Below are 6,364 nucleotides of genomic sequence, written 5' to 3' on the forward strand. Positions count from 1 at the left end.
ATCCTTAATATTAATTCTAAATTAATTAATCAATTTAATTTAATTAATCAATAGATTAATCTTTGCAGATATAATTTATTTTCTTAATTAAATTATATGACTTAATTAATTAATAGAGAATTAATACTAACCCTGAGCAGCATCCATTCTTCTGACAATCTTCTGAAAGTCACTGAGACTTATGAATCAATTCCGCCACTTCAATGCTGACACTCGATGTACTGTCTGGTTCATGAGTGACTAACTTCCGTGACGTTTCTTCATGTCTTGACTTTGATATTCTGATTGAATCCTTGTAATAAATGATACCCTGACGAGATCTTTGTCACTTGATTAAATCCACGATCTTGATTTATATCACTGAGGCATGATCAAATTCTTGAACTTCTTCCAGTGAATCTTCAAGTCTGTAGATGAACAATGTTTCTTTATTCTTTGACAGATGTTACATTGTGAGATCTCTCTGATGATTGATCCACTATTTACTTATTACATTCTTATTTGAGTTGAGTTAAATACTCGAATAAACGAGTAGGCTATGACATATGCCTTTCAATCTCCCCCTATTTGCTTGTTAGACAATAACAACAAATACCTAGAGGATAACTCAACTAACAAATAAGAAAAAGATATAAACAGTAATGTAAAGTAAATAGCAGAAAAGTTCTGGATTATATTTAACATTTTCCAGATTCCAAATGAAATTTACAAGTGAATACAAGATAGATGTTCCTCTAGCCTGAACATATAACTACATTAGACTATCTTGATTCATAAAGCTCTAATCATATTACATTGTGTTTTGAGCTAATTGACTTCAGTTGTCTTCTCTTCTGACTTCACCTTCTTCTAAATCTTGAAGCAATTCCTTGTCAAAGACACGATCCTTTTCTGAAGTGAAGCTTGCTGGTCTGACTGGTTGAACTCCAACTGACTTCAGCTTATTCTTGAGTTGATTGTACCTTTTAACATTCTTTTCACAATAAGCTTGAATCAAGTCAGCAGCTTGAGTCTTCAACATGGATGAATATCCAGCAGTTCTCAAATGATGTTCCATCCAGACCAGATGCTTAGCTGAGTAGTCTTTAAGAGATTGTACATCTAGCTGACAGATTTGAAGACAATCAGACTTAAAGAATCTCACCTGATGAGGATTGTTGACCACTTGAGGACTGGCCCTGCTGGCAAACTCTTTAAGCCTTTCTCGAAGAACTTCATTCAATTCTGAGCTTCTTTTGACTTTGTTTAAAAGAACCCAAATCTCTGACAAAGAACGATTCTCAAATAGATGAAGTGACACCTTGAAAGATCCTTCACTCTGACAATATACAAAAATGCTCATCTCATTTAGGGATCTATCAAAAGCAGCTGTGATCCTTGAGACTTCAGTTTTGATAGCATTCATGTACATGTCATTGTTAGGATTTGAGATTTCCAGCTTGTCAAGAAGATGTAAGAACTGCCTATCATTGTTAGTGCTCAGCTGAGGCATATCAAGTACTCTCCTAGCTTCATCCCATTTTTCACCAATCTTTAGTCTGACATCTCTTCTCCTTTCTTGAGCCTTAATGTCATGAAGGCGTTGCTTTTGAAGAGTTTCTGTTCTTTGAATGTCTTTTCTCATGTCAATGATATGAGAGACCTTCTTGAGTTCAGCTTCTTTTCTTTTCATCTCTGACTGCTCCTTCTGAAATTCTTTCTCAAACATAGGATCCACTTGAGCTTCTTCTTCCCATTCTCCAAAATCACTTTCCTCTTCAGCTTCAAATAACCCATCTTTATCTTCCTGAACTGGTTCAGTGGGAATGTCAAAAATATCAAAGTCATCCTATTCTCCACTGTAGTAGACATCATCAGCCTTTCCTTTGTTTCCAGCAGAGGTATCTTTTTCTTTCCCTTTGGCACTACTCCCTTTCTTCTCCCCCTTAGTTGAGGGATCCTCTTCTGATCTTCCTTTGGAACCTCCAGAGCCTAATCCTCCACCAGACGGTCCTTCAAAATAAGCTCTTTGTTCTTCATTAGGGCAATGAGAATTCTTGATCATGAAATATAGGTGCTTCATCCCTTCATTGAGATGTTCCATGCCCGTCTCTATCTTTAGAAATCTTGAGGAGTCCAGTGAATGATTCATCTCAACGAGGTCTTCAAGAGAAGTCATTCTTGTGTGTAGAGAGCAGAAGTTGGATATGTCATCAGCTGATAAAGTTGGAGTGTCCTGAATAGAATTGAGCTTTGGTATTACAGTGGTCTTTAGATCTGAGATGTCATTCCTTATGATTGCAAGCTGATTGTTGACAGAGGTGGAAGAAGAAGACCGTTCAACCACTTGTGCTTTGAATGCTTGAGCTTCAGCTTGGCTTTTAGCAAGTTCTTCTTTTAGGGCAGCAATCTGAGCTAACAGGTTTACAGTATCAGTGTCTGTGTGTGCTCTCACCTGAATTTCACTCGTGTTTGGCTCACTCACCTCACGTGCATGTGTTTCTCTCAATATAATTGCTCGTGAGGAGTCTTCCTGTTGCTGTTCTTCTGTACCTGCATTAAAAATCACCCTAGCCTCTTCAAGAGAGGTCAGTGGTGGTGCAATGGGAATTCGCGAGTCCCGATCCTCAGTCAATACTATCAAATCTTTTGGAATAGATGTCTGAATTGCTTCAGGGATAGATTGACCGAGTTGCCCTCCACTTTCTCCAGATAAATCTGCGAGTGGAGAATCCCATAAGGGAGCCAGAGGTGTTGGATCTGGGAGGGGAGAAAATGACTCTATTAAAGATGGCGGAGAGTCAGATTTTCCCTCTGAAGCATGTGACTGCTCTTCTGCCGTAACTATGGCAGGCACTGTAACCGACTCTACGTGCACTCCTCGCTGTGTGTCCTGAGTATGATCTGGGGAAGTGTATGGTTCCATTGTGAGTAATGGAATTGTGCTTGACTCAATACAAGATGCCATGGCCCTATGGCGAATTTCAATAGATGCATCCTGTTGAGAGAATGCCTCTAGTAACTGTTCATTGGCCATTTCAAAGTCCATGTCCTGTTGGGAGGACAAGGATGGGCTTTCAGATGCCTCAGAATATGTTCTTCTTTTCTTAGGAGGAGGCAGAGCTGAGGGTTCACTCATATTTAACAATGTACTACTTCCTAGTAATCTTCTGGGTAACATTTTAGACAGTGGGGGAAAGGTTGAGATAGAATGTGACTCTGTGTTTGGCTCTATGACCTGGGATTGAAGTTGTGGTTCTACAACTTCATGGTCAGCCCTATCAACCACTGGGGGTCTTTCAACAGAAGTAGGAAGAGAGTGAGAGTGAGGAATTACTACCTGTAATGGAAGAGCATCTGATGTTGGAGGAGCCTGGGTGGCTTGAACCACTGGAGGTTGAGGTTGCTGTTCATGGCCGGGAAGATTGAAAATAGGTAAAGGAATATAAGTGGCCATGAAAGCAGATACAAGTACTGGAACTTGCATGAATTTGAAGGTTGTGTCTTGGCGAGTGTAAATCTTTTTGCTAACTGGAGGGGGTTCGGTTACTGCAGAGTTAGCAAAAAGGGCTTTGTGTTCAGGTGTGAGAAGATGATCTGCTATAAGCATGAGAAAACGAGCATAGTAACATGATACCCTACGATTTGTAGAATGATCACGTAAAGCAGAAGTTAGACGTCTCAAGAGAATGGGAAAAAGTAGTTTGCCAAAATTGATCCTTTGATTGAAAACAACCGCAAGACCAATATACTGCAGAGTGGAAGTGATGTTATGAAAATTGGATTTTGTGTAGTTGGCAAACACTTTGGAAAGTGTATCGAAGAAAATATCTCATTCAGACACCAAATTTGATTTAGAAAGTTTGGTTAAATTGATCACCCCCTGATAGTGAATAGCATTGAAAAAATTTGTGATATCATTTTCAGAGGGTAAATTACAGAAATTGTCTAGTGGAAAATTTAACACACGATTGACGACTGTTTCATCAACTACATACTGTGTGTTTGCGACGGTGAATGAAAAAGATTTTGAATCATCGGCCACAGTAGAAGTTGTGCAAATCAGTCTAAGTAGATCGACGTTTAAAATCACATTTGATTTAATAGCAGAGCTAACAATCGAATGGTCATTTAAAAATCTAATCCATGGCTTAAATTTTTCAACATCACATTTTTCCGGATTAAAATAACCAACCTGATTATGCGCGACAATTTGGAAATTGAGAGCCATTTAAAATAATAATAAGACACACGCTTTCAGAATTTTAAGAATAATATTAAGAAAATTCGAATTAATTAAATTAATTTAATAATTCGAATTAAATTAATTATAATCGAAAAATTTAGACAGAAATGTATCTCGTTAAAATTCTTAACCCACAAACGCAGTTTTGAAAAGCCAAAAGACACAAATCAGAAATTAAAATAAAAATAAAAAGTTCAAAATCAACAAACACAAATTGAATTTGAAGGGGCAAACTGATATATATAAAAAAAATTTGAAAATTTTGACAGCACTCCTGTATGTATATATATGTAAGTATATATCACAGGATTGAAGATTCAGTTTGCTGAGTAAAAACTCGAGCAAGGAAGGAAGCAGTTCGAAGAGAGAGAAGAGAGAAACTGAAGAGAAAAACTGTTCGAATTTTTTGAAAAGAAATGAACTGATGAAAATGGTTTAAAATAAAACAAACAAACTGCTTTATATGACAGCTGGTATGACAATCCTGGATTGTCATACCGATTGTCATACCAGGCAAAAGAAGGAAAAGAAAAAAACAGAAATAAAGGAAATAACAAATTAAACACTGAGTATATATAACTGGTATGACAATCTGATAGTCATACCGATTGTCATACCAGTATAAAATAAAAGAAAATATATATATATATATATTGTTTATAACTGGCAAGACAATTGATAGTCATACCGATTGTCTTGCCAGTATAAACTATACTGAAAAACACTAATATGACAATTATATAGCTAAATGACTTTCAGCAAGACAATTTCAATTGTCTTGCCGATTGTCATTTTAGTAGAAATACAATCAAATATGTACAGACTCTATAAATGTACTGAAATTATATTACAAAATGGTAAAACTGAAATACAGACCTATAATATTTACAGAAACAAAGACAATATATCAGAATTTATTATTTTTATTCCAAAAATAGATTTCTATTGAATTTTAGCAAATAAAATTCATAGTAAAATATTTTTAGAGGAAATAAAATATTCTGAGATATTTTAAATTAACAAGTAGGGAAAATAAAAATAGATAAGATAATATATATTACATAGAAATAAGCAAGAAATATGATAAAATGATAAAATAAATTTGCAAATGAATTTTATTTTTTTTTATTAATGAAAAATTTATTTGTAAATTTATTCAAGAACAGATCACAGATATTAACTAAATTAATCACTAAAACTATTCAACATGCCCAATTTACCAACTAATCTGGTAAATGTGGATTCGTCAAGTGGTTTAGTGAAAATATCTGCTATTTGTTCTTCTGTTGGAACAAAAAATAGTTCAACAGTACCATTCATGACGTGCTCTCTAATAAAATGATACCTGATGTCAATGTGCTTTGTCCTCGAGTGCTGCACAGGGTTGTTGGTGATGGCTATTGCACTTGTATTGTCACATAAAATAGGAATCTTGTTCAATACAGAGCCATAGTCTCGTAGTTGGTTCCTAATCCACAAGATCTGAGCACAGCAGCTTCCAGCAGCAATATATTCAGCCTCGGCCGTTGAGTTGGAAACTGTTTGCTGTTTCTTGCTGTACCATGAGACTAGCCTGCTTCCTAGGAATTGACAACTTCCTGAGGTGCTTTTCCTATCAACAACACTTCCTGCGTAATCTGAATCTGTATATCCAACAAGGTTAAAACCAGATTCTTTAGGGTACCAAATACCTAGATTTGGTGTTCCCTTAAGATATCTTAAGATTCGTTTAACAGCAACGAGATGAATATCTCTAGGATCCGCTTGGAACCTTGCACATAAACATGTAGCATACATAATATCTGGTCTACTTGCAGTAAGATAGAGTAACGAGCCAATCATACCTCTGTAGCTTGTGACATCTACCTTAATGGAGTTTTCACATGGTCCAAGCTTGACAGCTGTAGTTGATGGAGTCCTTGCTGATGCAGAATCCTCTAGATTGTACTTTTTGAGGAGTTCCTTGAGATACTTGGATTGACAAATAAATGTTCCATCTAACCTTTGATTTACTTGTAATCCAAGAAAGAACTTCAGCTCTCCCATCGTGCTCATTTCAAACTTGCTGTGCATTAACTTAGCAAATCTCTTACAGAGATTATCATTAGTAGACCCAAATATTATATCATCCACATAGAC

Source organism: Apium graveolens, chromosome 5 (genome assembly GCF_009905375.1).
Source record: "Apium graveolens cultivar Ventura chromosome 5, ASM990537v1, whole genome shotgun sequence".
NCBI classification, from domain to species: Eukaryota; Viridiplantae; Streptophyta; class Magnoliopsida; order Apiales; family Apiaceae; genus Apium; species Apium graveolens.